This window comes from Triticum dicoccoides, chromosome 6B, assembly GCF_002162155.2.
Source record: "Triticum dicoccoides isolate Atlit2015 ecotype Zavitan chromosome 6B, WEW_v2.0, whole genome shotgun sequence".
Taxonomy (NCBI): Eukaryota; Viridiplantae; Streptophyta; class Magnoliopsida; order Poales; family Poaceae; genus Triticum; species Triticum dicoccoides.
Window position 1 is genome coordinate 596,058,940 of NC_041391.1, and position 22,111 is coordinate 596,081,050.

Here is a 22,111-nt window from a genome sequence, read left to right on the forward strand (position 1 = left end):
TGAACTGCAGGCCCTCCCTAAACTACATGTCAAGTGTCTCTCTGCTACCATTGCGTTCAGTTTCGACAGTAGCATTCAGATTCCACAGTTAATTTCAGTTTCGATAGTTAAGTTCAGAGTCAACAGTTTTTACCTCATCTGTTGTAGTCAGGTGGTTTTTGGTGATGTTAATTTTACATCCATTTTTCATCATCTATTGGAGATGCTATTAGAATCCCACTTGAGATTGACGATGTCTGTCTTGTGCTACTTCAGCCTTGACGTCTTATGGCTCACCGGAGCTGCTCCAACGACCGAACGATCCATCACAAGAAAGCAGTGCCCTGGACGCCGTCTACAGATTCCTCAGATCTTCCTTCACACCTCCGATAGCCACCTCTGCCTCAACTGCTTCAGCGACTAACCCAATGATGCTGAGGTCGACAATGCTACGGCAAAGAGGTTGTACACTTGTTGCGTCACTTATTACTATACATTCATGTAGATCCATTAGGGCTATTTTGGTTCAACGAAAAAACATAGCAATAGGGAATTTTCCAATGGCACTCTACTATTCAATTATTCATGCATTTTGTTGAAAGGAATGAAGCAAAACATCCACCTGGACCTACTTTTCAAAATCCTATGCATGAAAAGAAGACCAAGTGCATTAATGCCAGAATAACATTCTAACTGTACACGCTTTCATATGGTTTCTCTTTATTTTGGCCATGTTTCTTTGCATTCCTTTGCTCTTCCAATTCCTGTAAACCAAACACCCAAGTTGATAGAAATCCTGTGTTTACAAATGCTCTGTTTACCATGTGCATTTTCCTATCCTATTTCGGTGTTTTTCCTATCCCTGCGTTTTAAGAATCATGCAAGCCAAATGAGCCCTTATAGAATTACTTCAGTTATAGGTACATGTCGAAGGGAACTTTGTGTGGTTTGTCCTGCTCCTACCGCGACGTCGTCCACCTCACCTGAGCTGCTCCATCGACAGAAGCATCCACCAAACCAGACATCACGACTCATGACCGTCTTTTGCCGCCTCAGATCTCCTTCCCTTCCGCCGACACGCACCCCAACGGCATCACCATCACCGACTCAGCAGATGAACCTGAGGAGTACATGGGTCCACAAGAGCGGTTGCACTCTTTTGTTTCTGCTTATGTTATGCATTGCTTAAACTTACCTGCTACTTTATCGTCCTGTTCAGCTCTTGGACTCCCAACTCAGGTCCAAATTCATGTTCAAACTTGAGTTCTAAATTAGTTGTGGGGCACATATCGAGGCAGCAATGAATAGTATGTCTGTCTAATATCTGGTTCACCTAGGGTATGCCTATGTTGTTCATCTTGGGTGGGAAACAAATAGTAAAGCAATCATCATCTGTCTTTATTAATTTAAAGCAATCATCAGCCTGCTATCATTATTTTTGGATCCATCCACTGGTTGTTACCATCACTCTAAATTTCTGCATGCTCTCCTTACATAATCTCACCATATTTTTTCGTATGCATGTCAGATATTGTACACAGTCATGCTGAACATGTAGAGAAAAAGAGAAGAGTTTTGCGCGGCAATACAATGTCATGCAGACATCGCTCCATGGTGGGTTCAATGGCAAACCCTCCCCACCCCTCTCCAGATTGTAATCCAGAGGAAGATATCTGTTCTGAGGCGGATTCAGACGCCGCTGACAACTCCTATTTACCCCCCAAGGTGTTTGCTCTACCTTGGCATGATGATGTTAGTCATATCATGCATATGTTGCCTTGAAGTGCCTACTTTTGACATCATATATGTCATCTGCTTAGTTTAGACATGTTCTGTAATGCCACATGTTTGGTTTCTATATCATATATGGGAATTATGCAGTCTCATGTCTTTTAGCCACCATAATATATGTGAAATGTGCAATGCCATCCTGTTTAACCAGGCATCATATATTTGAATGATATCTTGCCCATCCTTTTCTTCATTACATTTCCATTTGTCGACAATGTTTGTACATTAAACTACTCTTCCTGTGAATTAGCCATTTGGGTGGGAGATGGAAAAATCTGGAGTGAAAACAAGGCCTTCAGAGCAGACAGTGCTACCTGTCGAAGCAGATCTCTTGTTGGGTCCCGATAGCTCCTCAGAGATGGATTCAGAGACAAATGACCAGTCCTGTTCCCCTACTGAGGTGTATGCTCTAACTTGTCATGGTTATACTGCTCATATCATGCATACGGTGTCTTGCATTGCATAGTTTAGACATCATATACACAATATTCAACACCATGTTCTTAGTTCAGACATCATATCGAATGCCCTCTATTTAGCATATAAATCACATATGTTAATTAAATGATGCGATCCTAATTACTTAGATAACATGTAGGTGAATTATGTCATGCGATCCTGTTTTGTTATTCATCATATCTTTGAATTATGTTATGCTATGCTATCCAGTTTAGATAGACATCATATATGTGAAATTATGTCATGTTATCCGTTTTAGTTAAACAATATACATGTCAACTATTTCATGCCCTCTTTTTTCCACACTATCTATTGCATCTATCTCTCATACAATGTCTGTACATTCAACTATGTTTCCTGTTTATCAGCCATTTGAATTGGAGCGGGTGATGCCAGTATCTAGCAGAATAAAAACACGATCTTCAAATAAAACAGTGCTACCTATTGGTGGAGATAGCACCCCGGTTGTACATGCACAAGAACCAGCCCTACCACACATAACCCAAACTCTCGCAGATTGTACCCCTACTGCGATGGACAGAGAACCAGCTTCACCCAATCTAACCCTAAGCCCAGCCGATAGTAACCCAGTTCCTGTTGACACAGCACCATCTCCACCATAGAGCTCCCAAACAAGAGCAGTTAGTAAGGTAGCTCCAGTGCCCAAAGGGCCAGTACTATCACGGAGAACCCCAGCTCCTTCCAGTTAGTACGCCTATTCCCGTGGAGGAAGCACAACCAGCCAGTCGTAGTTTAGCATCTATCGCATTTGATGTTGTTAAATCATATGTGCGTATCTTCCCATCTTGGAAATATTATACTGAAGATGAAGGAAAATGCCAGTTGCAGGTGTTTGTCCAGGAGTTATGTGTAAGTAATGTTATTCATGGCAATTACTTTGCTTCTTCCAATACATCCTACCTCCATGATGGTTATAATACAACAAATTTTCCCATTTTTCTCTATAGAGAAGGACCGATTTGGAAACTCAATATGAGGTAACCTATGCTAATACCTCTGCTATCTTCAAGAATGCTTGGTGGCAGTATCAGAATTACCTGAAGAAAACATACTTCACTGGCAAAGAAACTCATCAAATTCCCTTACGTTCTCCTGAGACACATTTACTGGACGATGACTAGGAATGCCTTGTTCTGTACTGGTCCCGAACCAAGAATGTGGTAAGGTCTATGAGCTCATTTCTCTATTTTTAAGTATTATATTCTTGCGTCTTACTGTACTCTGTTCATGTAGAACAAGTGCCTAAACCTGAAGAACAACTGTTCTAATTTAAGATTCCATTGCTATCATAGTTCAAAAAAGCGCTAGGCATTAATTGTGCGTTTTGCCACCGTCTTGCACTTTACTGACCAAAGCGCATGCTTATGCGCAGTTATGCACTGATTAAGCGTAGTTATGTGCAATGCGTTTTGCCAACGCCTAGAGCCTAGGCGCGCTTAAGCACTCGCTTAGGCGCGCCTTTTTTAACTATGATTGCTTTGCTCTTGTATCATTGTATTTACTCATACATACTTATTTTTAAATTGAAGGATTCAATCGAAACTCCAATGGCACGGCAGGTATGTTCACGCATGTTTCTTTAACAAGTTTTCTCTGATCAATAGCTCTTTTAATTTCAATTTCAATTGTGTATACAGTTGACTTTCATATCATGCACATTACTAGCATCACAACAGAGCCAATAGTGTTGTTGTACATGTAGACCCGTGGTACCCATCTGAAATCTTGTTATGCCGTGTAGTTTCCCACGCTTTGTATTCTTTCACTGCTGCTTTGTCTTGAACTGATATGATTTGAACCGTGTCTCTATTTTGATTTGGCAAGACAATGCAGTGACCATAGGACATAGATATATGTTTGTTTGATGCTTTTATTATGTACTAGTACTTGGCAATAGAAGACTTGGTAGTTTAATCCTGTCCACCTTACTAATGAACTGGTTCACCGAAATGAGTTTCATATACTAGTACATGCTAAACTTGTTATGTGTCTGCTTGTTTCTTCTTTTAGAATGATGGCAGAATATTGGGGAAGAGTGCCTTATTAAGCAATGGTAATGGAAGTAATGAAGATAAGGTTCAGGATAGTGACACATCCTTGTTGGTCTCCAACAAAGCTGATAAAACAGCTAAGGAAGACTATCTTGAAGACATCGAGACAACCTCAAAGTCCTGTCTTGGTTTAGTGTTCAAGTTACTGGCCACTACCGCTTGCACAAGCTATTCAAACTCACTGTCTGAATCAGTTTGGTTTCTTGAGTCTCAACTACAACCTGAAAGACATCGATCAGCTGTGCTGCGACAAGAAGCGGGAGGACTGCAGAAGTCCCTGGAGCATTCAGATGCAAACTTTCTGGTGCAACAACAAGCGTTGGAGGATTTTAGCGCCAAACAGGACAAAGCTAATCAGCTTGCTAAGCTTATTGCCAGCATGGTGGATACCCAGGATAACGTTTCTTGAGCTCTTCTGAAGTTGTTTCAGTTATGCTCTTGTTTTGCTGCTGCGTTTATTTGCATTGGTGGCCAATTTTGACGGCCAAGTGTATGTAATATGCTGCTTTGTTCCCTATATTTGCACTGGTGGTGAACTTTGATGCCTAGTGGATGTAATATGTGTAATAGTGGTAATAGGCTAGCCTTAGTTGCTTGCTTATTTATTTCCTTATTGTCTTGTTTAGTTGTTTGCTTGTAGTCACTGCAGTTCTTTTTCTGTGTTTTTCTAGTGGCCACAATAGCCTATTTTTGGTAACTAGGCCAAAATAATCATGGCAACACACGGACTGTTGTAACCATGGGCCTCCTGCAGGCCGTATGATCCATGGGCCTTCGTTCGGCCGTAGGACCATTGGCCTTCTATACGGGCCGTAGGATCCATCGGCCTTCTATACGGGCCTTAGGGATCAATGGGCCTTCTACGGGCCATAGTGTCCATGGGCCTTCTACGGGCCGTACTATCCATGGGCCTCATACAGGTCGTAGGATCCATGGGCCTTCTATGGGGCATATCATCATTTCGCCAATCATGGGCCGTATTATTCGTGGACCATAATGGGCTGTTAATAGGCCGTATTTGATAACTCTATGAAAACAGCCCAATGGGTTTTTTACATGAAAACCGTCCAACGTATTAACGGTCCGCAAACGGGCCGACTGTAACGACGGGCTGAATTTGGCCCACTAGCAGAAAATGACAGTAATGGGCCGTATGTAACCGAATGCTGCAAATGAGCCCAAGAATCAATGGGCCCTGAGAAGGCCGGAAGATAACTTGGGCTGGAAACGACCCAATGGAATAACGGGCCGTTAATGGGTATAAAGTGATACACTGTTCGTTACGGGCCAGTTTCACCACGGCCCGTTAATGGGCCAAGAGTTACAAAGGTCCTCATATGGGCCGAAAGAAGTCATGGGCCACACACGGGCCGAAAGTTAAAACGGGCTGAATCATATTGGACGGCCCAGATGACGCTACTGGGCCTAATTCGGATAAGGCGTAACGGGCCCTGGGTTAGCGGGCTATAAATGGGCTATATGCGAACATGCCGTTAACAGGCTTTCCGTGGGATGGCCTGCCACCTTTTGACCAAATCAAACAGGCCGGCCTTTTCACAGGAATGGGCCTTTGTTGGGCCGTGCCATGTGTCACCGTATCATAGGCGCCTTCGGTCCAATGAGCGGATGACATCTGCCCCAACGGTGAGCCGACACGTGTTTCCTCCAGCCAATGATGATTTTACACGTGGAAAATCCCCATTGGTCGGGGCTGTTAACGGGTTATCGGATCCAAAATCCGACCCCATAGCTTAACAGCGTTCCGTTACGGTGGATGCCACGTGTCAGTCACCCTTGACGAAAGTAGTTCTGTGACGCGCGATTTATCATCATGGAAGTGGACACTTCCATGATGATAATTTTGGTAATGTCATGGAACACTTCTACGGCAACCCAGGTATGACTATCTTGATTCTGTCATAAATTTGTCATGTATGTACATGCATGACAAAAAACGCAACCTACTGTGACAAACACGTATCATCATGGAAGTGTATTTTTTTGTAGTGATGAAGGCCGCACTCACAGTGGCTCGGGAACTGCTATGGTGCAGGCTGCAAGAGAGCGGCCATGACGTGCTGCTGGAGCGCGTTGCCAAGCTCCTGGATGCCGCAGCTTTGGGGGCGCCTCCTTTCTACGTCCAGCTTCCACCTCAGACCCCGGGTGGATCATATGGTGGGCCCATCCACGCTCGTGCACCCTCAGGCGTACCCCAAAGCTTCATCAACACCAGCTCTAACATCAGCGCCGGGCGTCAAGCGGCACCAGCGCCGCCCCTGGTGAGTGAGGGCATGCGCATCGCCGCCTACGGACCGGGCGGGCTGCCACCCTATCACCCCCAAGACGGCGTTTCGAGCCAAGCCACGTGGAACATGGGGCACTATAGCGAAGCCTTTGGGGTGGCGGCATCGGAGGCGTACATGCCCCGCATGGTGGATCGGGAATTCACACTCAAAGAAGACAATGGCTCGTTCCTCGGGCCAGGCTGGGAGGAAGAAACGCCAGAACCCGAGCCTTTTCAGGAGCCTCAAGGAAGCCTCGCCAACCATGCCAGCGGCAACAGCTATCGGGTACCGCTAATTCCTCAGGAGCAAGCTTATGCTAACCATGGGTCACAGGAAGTCCAGGTCACTGCAGTGGAAGGCTGCCCCAGCTCGGCAGCCTCCCTTCCGCCAGGAGGGGCGCACTGGGGGCTGCAGGAGAGGGGCCGGGAGCCAGGCCCCTCCCCACGGCATGTGGAGCAAGGTGTTCCTCGGAGGTAGGCCCTCTGCTGGGGAGGTGCCGCGAGGCCTGCCCCCGGCAGAGGACCCGTGGTCGTCGGGGGAACTGCTGCCGTCCCCTCTACCCCATTGGCGTCGTCCTTGGTTTCTGGTCGCCATCAATGGCGGTCAAGGGTGGCGCAAGGCGGGGCCCTCATATGGCGATATGAAGCAAGGCCGGTACCTGTGAAGAAGGCCCAGTGCCTGTGAAGCTCGCCGCCCGTGACACTCTCACGTAATAATGAGTTGGGGCTGTACACACCCCGGAGTCTCTGGAGAGCCGCCCTCGGGCCTCGGGGGCTCCCTCCCACGCCCAGTGGCAGCACTTAGCTCCGCACTGGTGACAAGACGTCGAAGACTAGACTAGGTGCCAGACACGGCCTTTTGTTTTTCGCCTCCTTTTATGTGGTCGAGCTTTCTTGCTTCAGATTTGAGTTGAAGTTGAATTTGTGTATGTGGGGAGGGGTGTCTTGTCTTATTCGTGTGTTTTCTCGTGTTCTGATTTCTGCCTGAGTTGGAATTCGCACTAGCTGCCTCCCCCTCGTGAGCCCCTCGCGGGCTAGGGCTAGGTTCAGCACACTCGCGCATGCCGTCCTGCGGCCAATGCCCGCTCTCGCGAGGCTTTCACCAAATGGACGGCAGGTCTCCCGAAGGGCCCTCGGGGGATCACCACAAGCCCATTCGGGGCTCGCCCGGGATAAAGGTAAGTTACAACAACTAACCCGTCATAGGGCCCGTAGCATTGTGCAGGCACGCATTCAGCATCGTTCCTAAAGGCATGAGGACAACGATCTTTCTTACATGAGGGGCTTCCCCTCCCAAAAATGCTCTTACAACCTTCAGGGCCATGCCCGAGCTTTTTGTGCACAGGATAAAACTGCAAAGGCACACACGGTCAATCAGACATGTCGCTGACCACATCCTCTTGGTCACCTGCAGAGGCGTCACTAGCGCTGCTGTCACTGTCGTTGGCGTCGCCATCGCCACCACTAGCGCCGTCTTCACCGTCGTTCACCATGCCGCCCTCATCCGCAACGACTATCACCCCGTCGTCATCGGAAGCGAAGGCCCTGACAAGTGCATCCACATTGTCCTCCACCCACCGCGCCAGGTCACCTCAAACAGCCACGGGCACCAGAGCGATGACGGCATCGAAGTTGAAGTGGGTATCTCTGTCCTGAAGATGGCTGAAGACGCCGGAGAATGCACGCTCGAGCAGGCTGCGACCCCTCTCTTCGACGAGCTGGTGAGCCCTCTCAGAGAGGTTCTCCAGGTGCATCACCACGTCAGTGAAGAACTCGAGATTGCCGGCATAATTAGTCGCGTGAATCTGTGGAGCGGCCGCGTCACAGATGTTGCCTAGGGCCGCGTTGGCCCTGTCCCTGAGCGTTTGGAGCATAGGGCCATGCATGTGCTCCAGCGTCTGCCGCTGGCAAATCTCGTCTTCGTTCTGCCGCACAATGGACTCAGCGTTATCGACCCTCCGTTGGAGAAGAAGCAGCTCGGTACGGGAGGAGGCTAGCTCAGCCTGTGCCGTAGCTAGGGCGGCTGCGGTGGCCTCCGCGCGCCGCGTCGCTTTAGTCAGCTTGGTCCTGAGGGCGGCAGTCCTGCCCGCAGCTTCGGCTTCAATCAGCTCCAACCTCTCGCCATACTCCCGCACAAGACCCGCGCGAACTTCCGCCACGCGGCGGTCGATCTCTTCTTGGACTCAAGCCTCCCGCACACCGACATCATCCTTCACCTGGGTAACCTGGCGCTCCCTCATCTCCAGCTGCTCAAGGTCAAGATTGTTCTCGGCGGCCTCCAGCGTCAGCGCTTCCTCGCGCCTCCGAAGCTCCTCCTCCTCGACGGGCGTCCCTTTCAACGATGCGAGGGCGGCCTGGCGCAGCTCCACTTGTTGCTCTAGGGAAGTGCTCTAGGCTTGGAGCTCCACTTGTTGCTCTGGGCCCCTCGCATCGTCGGTCTGCCTCCTGAGCCTCCTCAATGGCTCGGGAGCAGGCCGTTCACGAGGCCATGAGAGATGCTTCGGCCTTTGTGTTGTCAAGATCATGCTGATGACGCGCAAGGCCGACCGCCACCCTCAGCTTGCGTCGCTCCTCAACCAGCCGCAGGCCCTCAGCTTCAAGGCACGCGTCCACATCCGTGAGCTCTCCACCCAACTGGCCAATCGCGTCCGTCGCCTTCCAAAGGAACTCTTGACGGATGACGTGGTGCTCCCGTGCTTGCCTGAGCATGCCGTCAATATCATCCTCCGCCGCCGGCGTAGGCGGAGGGCCCTGAAGCGGTTCGCTTCCACTCGACAGGGGGCTGGGGGCTGGCGCCCCCACGGTCGCCGGATAGGCTCCGCGAGGGGCCCAGGCCGGCGCTGATCCATTCCCAGAATAAGAACCGAGGACTGACTTAAACCATTCGCCGCCCATGATCACAGGAGGAGCCCGGGGCAGGCTGGCTGCACACCGGGCGAGCCCGTGAAGGAAGGGCGCCAAGCGCGCAGGCTCGGAAAGCCCAAGGTCAGCGACGGAGATGAAGCGTGAGGAGGTGGATTCTTAGCTGGCTCCGTAGGCTTGGCAGGAGGGATCCTGAAGGACCACAGTCAGCAAAGGGAGCAGCGAATGATGAATGACAAGAAGGAGGGACTTACTCATCCGTGGCGAGGTACTTCCTATGCTTCAGCGGCCGGCAGGGGCGCTCGCTGCCGCTTGAAGACTCCTTCCTCTTGTGGAGGGCGTCGAAGCCTATGCGGAACCGACCCAAGCTCTCGACGTGAGGGATGGTGCGTGGCGTGGACGAAGAAGCACCAAGGCGGTCTGCCTCAAGGTTGTGAGGCTGGGGGGAGCGATCGGGTGCCACTTCTTGGTGGCCTGCCGAGGCCTCGGGGGCTTTGGCCTTGGGAGTAGCAGGTCGCATCCCCTCATCAACGACCACCTCGGGACGTGCTTCGCAAGCTCTGGGGGATGACGCCGCGGGAGCCCCACACGACATCAACGTCGCGACACTAGATCCCCCAGCCTCCAGCGATGCTTGCCTTCCTACGCCCCCTCCTGAGGCAAGGTCGACGTTGGTGGCGGGGGAAGGAGCCACGGCGACGGGATTTTCGCGAGGCCCCATGAGGCCAACCAGGCGCAATCCCCATTCGTCAAAGTGAGGCATTTGCCTCGTGAACTTGGACCTGCCCGAGCACAGATACAGGAGGCTGTCCCCGTGCCGGATGTCGCCCGGAGAGGTGTCGCCAGTCAAGACCTCCAGCACCTTCTTCAGTGCTTCAGGCGCAAGCTCCTCCTCCTGGAGCCTCATGTGGTCCTGATGCCCAGTCAAGGTCCACATCGGTCGGGAGTGGCACTGGAGAGGAGCAATGCGACTCTGGAGGAACTCCTTCACCACCTGGGGCGCTGTCACGCCGAGCGCTCTCAACCTCTCGAAATGGAGCCAGACAAAGGAGAGTCGGGGGCTCGTGAGCCTCTCGTGGCCCGAGCCTGGATTGGGGATAGCAAGTGATGTCAGATGCGTGAGCAGGGGGCTGGGCACCCCGACATCCATGTACAGCCACCGCGTCCGAAATCCGCCCATGGAAGGTGGGAGGCCAAAATCAATCTCCGAGGCGGCCGTCTCTGGCATGGCCTAGAAGCTCACACACCCCGAGCACTGCAATGGGTCGGTCAGGCGCAAGGAGAAGAAGTGGCGCAAGAGGGTAATGGAAGGGGCAATGCCCACCATGGCTTTGCAGACAAAGGCGAAGACAGCCAAAAGTGTAAGGATTGAGGGTCAAGATGCATCATGTGGATCTAATAGTGGTAAAGCACATCGTTGAAAAAGGCGGAGAAAGGAAGGACCAGGCCAACCCACAGAGCGTCGGTGAAGAATCGAACCTCCGTGATGATCCTGTCAAAGGAGGCATGGGACGCAGGCCAGGTCGTCGTCCTTCCGCACTCGTTAAAGCTGGTGGCGAGGGCGGAGCGGACCTTGTCCAAGGCTTCCGGGTTGAGTATCAGCAACCGGCCCATGGCAGGCGTGATTGCCAGGGGCGAGCTAGACTAGGGCGCGGGCTTCTTCCCCTTCTCCTTTTTTGTTGGCGCCATGGCGTCGGAAGGGGGAAAAGCTCAAGTCAGATTGGAGGAGGAAACCGAGGCTCAAGGAAGAAAGGGGAACAGGAAGCACGCGGGCAGCCAAGAGGAAATAACTGTGTAAGGCTTCGTGGCTGCCTAGTCAGGCCGATATTGGGGCAGCATGGGGAAGCGAAGAGACCCACGTCCAATCAACTGCCACGTGGCGACCAAAGTCGCAGGCTGTTGGGGCTCGCGGCGCTCCGCACTTGCCCTTTGGCTTCACTGCTAAGCCAAGTCCGAGCGCACCTTGGGCCCTGGGGCTACTATCGGCGTTCTGGGAATGGGGGTCCCCAGACTTGCCTGCCTGCAGCCTGCGGCATGGCTCAAGCAGTGACCCAGTACGACCTGTCTACACCAACCCAATCTCAAGAACCTCGCGAGGGACCAAGCCTCACGGGGCGGACGACACAAGGCCTCCTCAGGGGTGGCCTCGCCAGGCAGGCTCGTGAGGAGGCGGAGAGGTCAAGGAAGGGAGTACCTTGCGAGGTGCTCATGACGCAAGCCATGATGATTGAGACTAGGCGGGTGCTAGCCAACATAGTGTCCTCGCTTCCTCTTTGGTGCAAAGGGGGCAAGCGCAGATGTGGAGTACCGAGGCATCAAGCAAAGGTTACCATATCGGTGCAACAAGACCAAGACCAGCAGAGCGGCAGGACGGAGATCACCGTGGATCCCAAGACGGCGTCATCGCCAATGCCTTCGGAAGTCGAAGACCAACTTTAGTCAGGATAACTTGTACTAGTTGTCCCCCTTCAAAATGGCTGTTGTTGGCTCCCTTCCCGCTCAATATTTGGGATGAGGACCAAGGCCTCTATAAATAGAGATAGCCACCACAGTAGAGAGAGAGAGCAGGCCCAGAGCCAACAGAGACGGAGCCATTCCTCTCCAAACCCACCAGCTCAAGAACACCCCTCGCGAGGCTGTTCTTCCTCTGTACTTTTCATCATCATCCCCAGAGGCAATCCACGACCACACACTAGAGTAGGGTATTACACTACAACGGTGGCCTGAACTAGTATAAACCTTATGTCCCTTGTGTTGTTCATAGTGTCACTTAGATTCGCGGCAAAGCTTTGGGGCGTGGATTGGTAGGGAGAAGATCTTTGTGCGCACCATAGAGTTTGAACCTTAAGGGTTTTGCCGGAACCCGATATCCGACAATCTTGGATCACTAAAATGGAAAATGTAGAGTCTTGTGCTTTGAGCTTGAGCCAATCCTTTTGTCCTTAGCATTTTGAGGGATCCACTTTTCTCATCCATGCCATGCCAGTCATTGAGCTTTCCTGAAAAATTTATCTTGAAATAGCATTAGCTCAATGAGCTATATGTTGTTAGGAATTACCAAAACCACCCAGGGATAGTTGCACTTTCAACCCCCCCCCCTTTTGGTAATTGATGACAACATATAGATCAAAGCTTCGACAAATGATAATAAGATTGAAAAACATTGTCGCTTTGAGAAGTATGTGAAAAGCAAGAGCTCCCCCTAAATTTGTGCACTATTTAAAATTTGCTTTGGACTGCAAATGTTGTGGCACCCCGCCTCAGAGAAAACCGAAACGCCCCGTATTCCAGCCCAGAGATCGAGAAGAAGTCTTTTATAATACGACACTGCTTAGCATAGAACAAACCAACTCTTTATTATTACACGAATATGAATACAAGGTCTCCGATATTACAATGAACAACATCGGCACGGCGACACTACGCCATCCTCAGTTGCTCTATGCATGTAGCAGAACAATTCGAAGCAGCGGAATAACTCTAGTAGCGGAACAACGACGACGGTGGTGAACTCCACTCCGCAGGGACTCTGGCTGGAATGCTTATCCTAGCTCGCAGAAACCACGTCAAGCAAGAAATCAAATCCGACACGACCTGCAAATTGGCATGACACGCCAGGTAAGTACATTGAATGTACTTGCAAGCTCACAATACCCAGAAGCATTCAAGACAAACAACAACATGGCAATTTTAGGTTAAATAGGAATTATCATGATATCATCAGAACAATATAACATGAACATGATACAACTAGGACCACATGAGAATATTAATCTGACAATACTAGCACACAACATAATGACACTATCATGCACTACTTATTCTGCTCGGGTTACCTCGTAACCAACACATGCATCACTTACCAACCTCGGACATCACATGATCATCTCAGGATCAAATCAAGCTTGGTATAAACAATACCATAGTAATCATTAAATGACCACAAGAAGCTTGACCTTTACCCACGACTCTCATACAACCTCACGAATATACAACAACTTGGTATCCTCGATACCACCATGATCCTTGCGGTGATCACAACCCGACCAACACTTGGTCGGTGATCCTTACGGCGATCACCACCCAACCAACACTTGGCCCGTGATCCTTACGACAATCAAAACCAACTTATCTCAGTGTTATTAAGCACATTATTCTTATTACTGTTGACTCGTGGTGTGACCTACTTTCGACCTGGGCCCTTATCCGCGGGCGCGGCTAGCGATAGATTTAATATACACTCTACAGAGGTTAGTACATTGTACCCACATTACAGAACCCATGTCCTCGCACTCCCATTCGGGTGGACCAAAGGCGTTCCGACAAAACCGTCCTACTGCCATGACACTCTCCCGGCCACTCCGACTCACTCCCAACTGGGCTAAGTCATGGGTGGCCCCGTGTCTACCTCAAGACACAACGACCACCGCCGTGGCCCGTCCCACACGGGGACACGGATCCAAAAACTCAACCAACTCAACAACGGGCACACAAGGTTATGCCTGCTTACCGGGCCAGGGTACAGCACGCCCATAACCTTCCCTTGTTGGAGGCACCGGCGAGAGGCACGACAATAGATCCAGTTAGGACCGTCCCATACCGGTAAGCGTGGTTGCATTGGTCATCATCGATTCAGCGGCACCATGACTCAGCCAACAGTTGTTCAAGTTCAATTTAATCCGGTTAACTTGAATGCAAATATGTTGAGCCATGATAAAATGCATGAACATGATATCAACATAATCATGAGGGTATCACATAACTATCCACCATATCAACAATAAATGATATCCACTGAACATGGCATACTGACTAGCATGACCATTAACAACATCAACATGTACCACTAGCAATCATAAACATATGAAAGGAAATACTAGCAGGTATAACATGATCACAGAGTACAAAACATTATAGCACAAAAGTGAACATGCAAATCTAAACATCACTCGATCAACGATAACCATCTTTTCAACAAGCAAACAATTAATAAAGATTCAAGTTGAAAACCATGGCTACTGCATGACTATCATGCAAGTGGGTATTGTGGCTTGCCTGAGGTGGAAGAAATCACCAGGGAGAAGTGCGTGAAACTCGTGGAACGAATCACCGAAAAACGTACTCTCTCGGAGGGGGCTGAATAAGGGCAAGGGCATAATGGTCATTTTCACAGTGTCAAACCATAGTGAAAGCATGACCAACAGAACGGGCTCGACGAAACGAATAAGTAGGCTTTGGAATCACCTCATTTGGAGCTACGACTGTTTTTCTGCCAGGGACCCATTTGTAATGAAATCATCACAAACAAGCCCTCAGCCGGAAAAACAGAAAGCACCTTCTCAGGAAATACGTTTTCCTGAAAGGGAAGCGTATTATGGTTCAAAGAAGAAGCAGAATGCGCTTTCGCTTAGCGAAGGCATACTCCCTAGAGTACGTCTCCACTTATCCACATGGGTTGGGCTGGGTCAACGCGGGCCCGGCGGCTGGGTCGCTTATAGGCGGGGCCCGCTGCATCTTCTCTCTCCTCCTGGCCTCCTTCTTCTCCCTCCCACCTGGACGCATCAGGCCGAGCAGGGGAGCTCACCCCGACGAGGCTCGCCGGCGATCCCGACCACCATACGGGGCGCGCGACCTACCGAAGAGCTCAGCAGGACGAGGCGGATCCATTCAGCAAGGACATGGACGCCGAGGAGGATTGGAGCGACTAGGCGGTGGACTCCGGTGGAGATGGCCTCGGGTGAGGTTGGGCTACGGGGCTGCGGGGTACTCCGGCGAGGGGAAAGTAGATGGGGAGGGCCGCAGGGGACTAGGTGGTGCTCTAGTGGTGGTAGAAGGAGAGGAGGGGCTCGACTCCGGGTGAATTTAGCCAGAGCACCATGGCGGCCATGGCGGCGATGGTGAGCAGGGAGGGCTCCACAGGCTCGGGGAAGGGGCTCGGGAGGACTAGGGGAGAGGAGTGAGGCTTCTGGAGGCCAGTGGTGAGCTCAAACGGCTCGGGGGATGGCTTATATAGACGCGGTGAGAGGGAGCCATGCTGGCGTCGCCGTGGACACATGTTCGCGTGCATGGGCTCGGGGCAAACGACGGGGAGGGCACAGTGGGGGCTCTCACGAGGCAGAGGAGGCCAAAGGGGCGCAGGGAGGAAGACGACGGTGACGAACGGATCCAAAGCTCCACTGTACGCCCGTGGGTGTTCATCGGTGAGCGTCGGCGAGGGGTTTTACGGCGAGGGAGAGAGGTCCAGGAGGACGACAACGACGCGGTAAATCTATTAGACATGCCCGTGCTCGCTGAGACGCCGAGCAGAGGAGGGGCCCGAGCAAGAAGCCATTCTGGACGTGGCCATTGCACGCCGGAGAGGTGGTCACCGCGCGCACTGGTGCACACAGTGCCACAAACGATGCCAAGAGATGTCTGTGGGTTAGTCCTTCCTAGGGAGGCTTCATCTATGGTGGTAACTTAGTGAAAACAGCTAGGGTTAAATAGTTATCAACTATTGAAGTTTACTGCAGTAAACTTAGCCGTGCAGTGGTGATCAATATGGAACTTCTTGAGGCCAAATTAGTTTTCTGGGATGTTTAGCTATGGAGGGACTATGATCCTGGAGGTTTTGAGGGTAAATGGATCAAGATTTACTGCAGTTGCTTCACAACTGACAAAAATGGTCCAGAAACTAGATCATGATGGTGCACTCACATGGTTGATTGAATTGAGCTGAGAATGATTATAGCCCAATGATTTGAAGATATTAAGATGCCTAAGGAGTTTCATGCCATTTGAATGAACCAAAATAGCACTTGCTTCAGAAAGATTTATTCTGACCAGAAACTTGGAAAAATTCCATAGGGCAAATGGTCAAAGGGATTGAGCCACAACTTTGTGGAGGGAGGTTATATGGATGCTAGAAGGTCTAGAAAAATTTACAGCCATAATGGAGCAAGATAAAATATACTTGCTTCACAAACAGAAATTTTGGGCAGAATCTAAGAATTGAAGATGTGCTCACATTGAGGCATTACATGAGCTCAACTTGGGTGGAGAGATATGATACGATGATATGAAGGATCCTGCAAAATGGCAACTCATTTGGATGTGCCTAGGTTATACCTCCTTCACAAAGCTTCTTTCTGGACAGAAACTTTGGAAAATCATAATTATTACTAGGCAAATGAGGTTGCATTTTGGCATGTGGCAATGATATTGACATGAAAATATGTCCAAGGAGTTTGAGATCAATTGGGCAAAGGAAAATGGCACTTGCTTCACAATGTGCCATTTGGGGCAGAATAGGAAATGAATTATTGGAGGATTATTTTTGAACATGGCAATGAAAAGTTTTGTCATATTTGAGCCAGATATGACCCAAAAAATTTATGAGAATTATTTGGGAATTTTTGGAGTGATGGAAATATAGGTTGCTTCACAACCTAGGGCAATTTGAGTTATTCCTTTAATAGAAAAGGAATATTCCCAATAAAAAGAATATTGGGATTTGGACTAGGATGAAAATGACAGGGTCTAGGAAAGATTTGGAAATGATAAGCCACTCTGGAAGCAAAGAAGAGGTCATCTTCTTCAGTTTCCAGACCACAAAGCCACGAAAAAGAAAAACTCACGCAAAAACCTCGGAAAAACAGAAGAAAAAGAAAGGGCCAAAAATCAGGCTGTCACAAATCACAATGAGTGAGGATCATGGGTCACTCTTCCATGTCACATACACCTTGGTGGAGTGCTCAAAATGATAATAGTTAAGCACATGCACTCATCACCAAGCAAAGTGAATGATCATATAAGTATATAAAAGATAATGTCATCCAACAAGCATTAAGGTAGCATATGATCAAACACATGATCATCGATCATCCAAGTATCTCACAAACGGCATAATGTATCATGCAAACACACAATAAAGAAGTTCAACCACAAAAAGCAAGAGAGATAAAAAGCAACACTATCTCTCAAAGCCTATGATCTATACATTTTTCTCCCCCTTTGGCAACAAGTTACCAAAAAGTTCAAAAATGCATAGTGCTAAACGACTCTCAGGCTTGGTCTTCATGAGGTGGTGTAGAGATGACTCCAAGGATGAAAGCATCAGTTGATGTAGCTGGAGCTGGTGGAGTGGGTGCTGGAGCTGGTGACACTGAGGTTGTGGCAGCTGGTTTAGAGGATGTAGCTCTGATGTCTGGAACAGGCACTGCAGTAGATCTCTGTCCTCTGGGCACTCTAGCAAATGCATCTGTGGTAGACTTGCCCTTCTTCTCCTCCACATCCTCCTGAAGTTGCTCAACTGCAGTTTGGATTTCTGTGACCTTCACATCAAGTGCATAAAATTTCTGCTCTATGATTCTCTCCAAGCTCTCCTGGTTTTGAGTCAGGGTGGCCAAGCCCTTCTCAATCCTCAAGGTGGAGGCAATCAAGTAGCCAAGCTGGTCTTGCTTGCTCTTCAGAAACACTTGAGATGCCTCTTCAGTAGTTGGCATCTTTGCAGGTTTCTCTGCCCTTCCTTTCTCTCTCTTTTCATGTGCTTGAACAGATGATGGTTCCTCCTCATTCATCTCAAAAGTGTTATATTCAAATTCATGGTATAAGGGTAGGTGCTCCTTATCCAAAAGGTATGTGTCTGTGCCCATCTTTGAGTTGATGAACTCCTGAATGTGTGGAGCATACCCACAACTACTCTTCTGATCAGCAGCAGTCCTTTTAATTGTTTCCACAATCAGACTCATCACCTTAAAATTTTGAGGTATATCAAACAAGTGCAGCAAGTTGATAGCATGACCTCTGATCATCTTGTGATCTCCTGACTTGGGAAGCAATGTGTGCCTAAGGATCCAGTTGATTATAGGCAGACTAGACAACAAGAAGTGTACAGATCCAAGCTTGTGAGTTTCCAAAGCTTTTTCTGGGATCTCTCTGTACATGTGAGCCATAGAGTTGTGGTCTTTCTTCTTCTCAGCATATACATCCAAGTCATCTTTAGATTCCTTTGGGGCATTGATCAACTCAGCCCATTCTTCAATAGTGGATTGGTACCTAGTACCTTCAGACATCCAGACAATCTTCCCATCTGGGTAGAAGTGAGTTGTGGAGTAAAATTGCATGATGAGCTCATCATTCCACTTGGTGAGCTTCTGGGTAACAAAGTCATCAACTCCACAAGACTTGAAGCTGTCATATACTCCTGGATAGTGAGCTTCATTCTTCTTGATGTATTCCCAGTTGATCCATCTCATGTCACACACAATGGGCTTCTTGTCAAGCAAAAATGTATCATAAAGTCCTGTTGCTCCTTTGTGTGGAATTTGTAGTCAACTGTTGTCCTTCTCCTCACAGCATGAGGATCTTACTGTCTCCATAATCTCAGTCCAGCATCCTTTCTAATATGCATGTCTTTAGCAACTGGATGAGCATCATTGCGGTTAGAATCTTGGGCTTCAACTTTCTCAGAACAAGAGAATCATCTTCTTCTTCAGCTGCTTCAGGCACTGGGGCCTTGTTCTTCTCTTATGCAGGTATACTTCTAGTGTTCCTTTTGGGTTTAGGCTTTGGTGCTGGAGCAGCAGCCTTGGGAGCAGCTTTGGGCTTAGATGGAGCAGCCCCTGACTTGATTACATCTCCCATTAGCTTCTGAGATTTAGGAGCTAGTGCAGCATCCTCTTCCTCTTCTTCTTCCTCATTAGAGTCTCTCCTCATAGAGGGCTTGCCAGCAACTTCTTCATCAAACTCAATGGTGAACTTCATGGTTTCACCAGTGGCCACCTTCCTAGGTTTGGATGTGGGCACTCTCTTGGCAGGTGCCTTTCTGTTCATGCCTGGCTTTGTGGTAGCAGTTGTGCCATACTCCATTTTCAGCACCTTCTTCTTTGAAGTGGCCTCATCCTCAGTAGAAATATAGTCGTCATCTTCAGAATCTGAGGTTTTCTTCTTCCTTGTCCTGGTGGCTGCCTTTGGCAAATTGCTGGGTGTGCTCCTGCTACCCTCATCTGAGGTACTGGAGGGACTAGTGCCCTCACTCATCTGAGCTTGCTCCTGTGACTTGTTCTGGTTGTCACTTTGATGAGACATATTGCAAACTCACTGACAACAGACCCTATGAATAGATGTAGATGAGGTAGAGTGGATGAGCATCACAAAGCACAGAGGTTTTTGCAAAATAATTGAACCAAAAACTTAGTTTTAGTTTCCACAGAAAGCATTTCGGAGCTACCGATTTGTAAAGTCGGTGATACTGAAGCAGCTTTTGGAACCTAAACTAGTAAAGTTGATCAGACCGAGTCACAGTTTGGTGGCACCAAGACTGCTAGGGTTTCACAAAGAATCGATCTCGGTCACACCGATTTGCAAGTCTCGGTCAGACCAAGAATCACATGTGCAATGGCCTGAGCCAAATCAGTGAGACTGATTTCTACAACTCGGTCAGTCCGAGATGAATTCGGCGGAAACCTAACCCTAAATTCTCAAATCAAATCTAATCTACGGAGTGCTTTAGCTGGATAGAATGATTTCAAACGTGGCAAGATTCATGGCAATGCAATGTGCTAGGAATCGGAGTTAAGGATAGCACAAAGTTTCAAGTCCATACCCTAGTTCGGTGGTGAACTTGCTATGGCAGCAACGCCGGGGCAGAATGCCGTTGACGGTGGCGGAGAACAATGGCGGGAGGTTGCTGGCAACGAGGAGGACGATCCGGAGACCCGAGAAGGTAGATCAGGCTATGCGCGGGCGAAGTGGTTTCGGAAAAATTTCCAAAATTTGACCCGAGGGTATATATAGCCTGACCCTGTCGGTGTGACCGAGTGGAACAACTCGGTGGCACCGAGATGCAAAACTGTAAGCAGTTACTGCAACTCGGTGTGACCGAAAAGTTCTAATCGGTTGCACCGAGATTGAAAACCTAGATTAACTTAGTCATCTTGGTGTGACCAAAAATGGATGAATTGGTGCACAAAGAGGTTTTGGAAGTTTAAGTCTATGACAAATCGGGGACTCCGAGTGCTCCTCACACAGAGTGGTTCGAATGTGACTTGATCAAACTTTGTGATGTAGCATGAATAGAGTTTGAGACAAGAAAAGCATAGATAGCTAGAGAAGGTTCTTAGGCATTCTTGTCCATCCACTTGGCAAAAGAAAATAAACCAAACAATCAAAGCAACAAGTGGATGTCCTCGAATGAGTAAAATATGCAATCAACATGCTCACACAATAAAATGGCAAATGAAATATGTGGCAAAGCATGCACAACCAATTCTACCTTCTATCAAACAATTGACTAGGTCATCTATATATGAGTATATTGACATAGGAGTCAAATGAGAACATTTGATCATAGGTCATACTCATCGTTTAAGCACAAGTGGGGTTACCACTTTTACATAAAGCATTGTTGTTTTCACACCATTAGATTTGCTTTAGTTCAATACTTAGAGTAAAGCTCCCCCTAGATGTGAGATCCCCCTAAGAGGGATGAACTAACCTTGGGTTTTGTCGATGATGACTTCATGTAGGTGTTGAAGATGTGGATGCACAATGTTGATGTAGATCATTTGGAGCAATCCATTGGAGTGAGTTGCACTTTCAATACCTACATGGGTTAGTCCCACAAGGAACAAACAAGGATATCCATAAACATAGAGTTATGCATACCAAGATGATGTCCATGAAAGCATTAGGTTACCTTGTCCCTTGTCTTACCAACAAGAGGGTTTGTGACTCCTTGAACTAGTGCAAGATGTGTAAGTTGATTGCACTTATCCTTGCCAAAATTATATGAGTGAAGTATGTTGGCGGAGTCACCCTCAAGAACTCTCTAGTTCTTCTTCTTGGGATCCACATCATCTTGATGGGAATCCATGGAGTTGTAGTTGTACTTGTTGAAGTATAACTTGATGTAGTCTTGGGAACCCACTTGACCATGGCCTTAGGAGCTTCTTCAAATGCATCAATCTCCTCTTGAAGCTTGTCCATGCCTTTTTGCTTGTGGTCTTGTGGTGGAAGATCATCTTGAGCTTGTGTCCCTTTGAAAGAAGTAGGATCATACTTCTCTTGTTGAGGAACAAACTTCATCTTGGGTTATTGATCTTCTTCCCACTCAACTCCATTGGCATTGAACTTTCGTTCAAAACCAACACCTTGATTCTTCTGGTGCCTTTCTTCCTTGCGTACAATTTCCTCGAATTGCTTACTTCCAGCAAGACTTTTGTAAACACCTTTCTCTATAATTCCCTTCAATAAGCTATTTTCTTGCTCAAGTGTAACTTAGCTAAGAGAATCATTAGTGGGATCAAGAGAACTACTAGAAGCAACAACATTGGATTTAGCATGATTATTGTTACTACTAGAAGAAGAATCTTTCTTTTTGTTGTTACTAGACTTGACTTGTGGCATGTAAGTAGATAAGAGTAAACGCTTGGCAAAGTAAGAAGAACTTTTCTTGCCAAGATCATCATTGATTGCCTTTAAAAACTCATGCTCTTGCTCAAGGTTGAGCTTTTTAAAGCGTAACTTCTCATGAGTCCTTAAAAGTTCTCGATGATCTCCTAAGATAGTTTCATGAGCTAACTTAAGAGTGTTTAGTTCTTTAGTTAGGAGCTCAATCTTCTCCTTATCATTGTCATTCGTTTTATCTTGATTAGCATGATTATTTGACGTTTCATCATAGTAT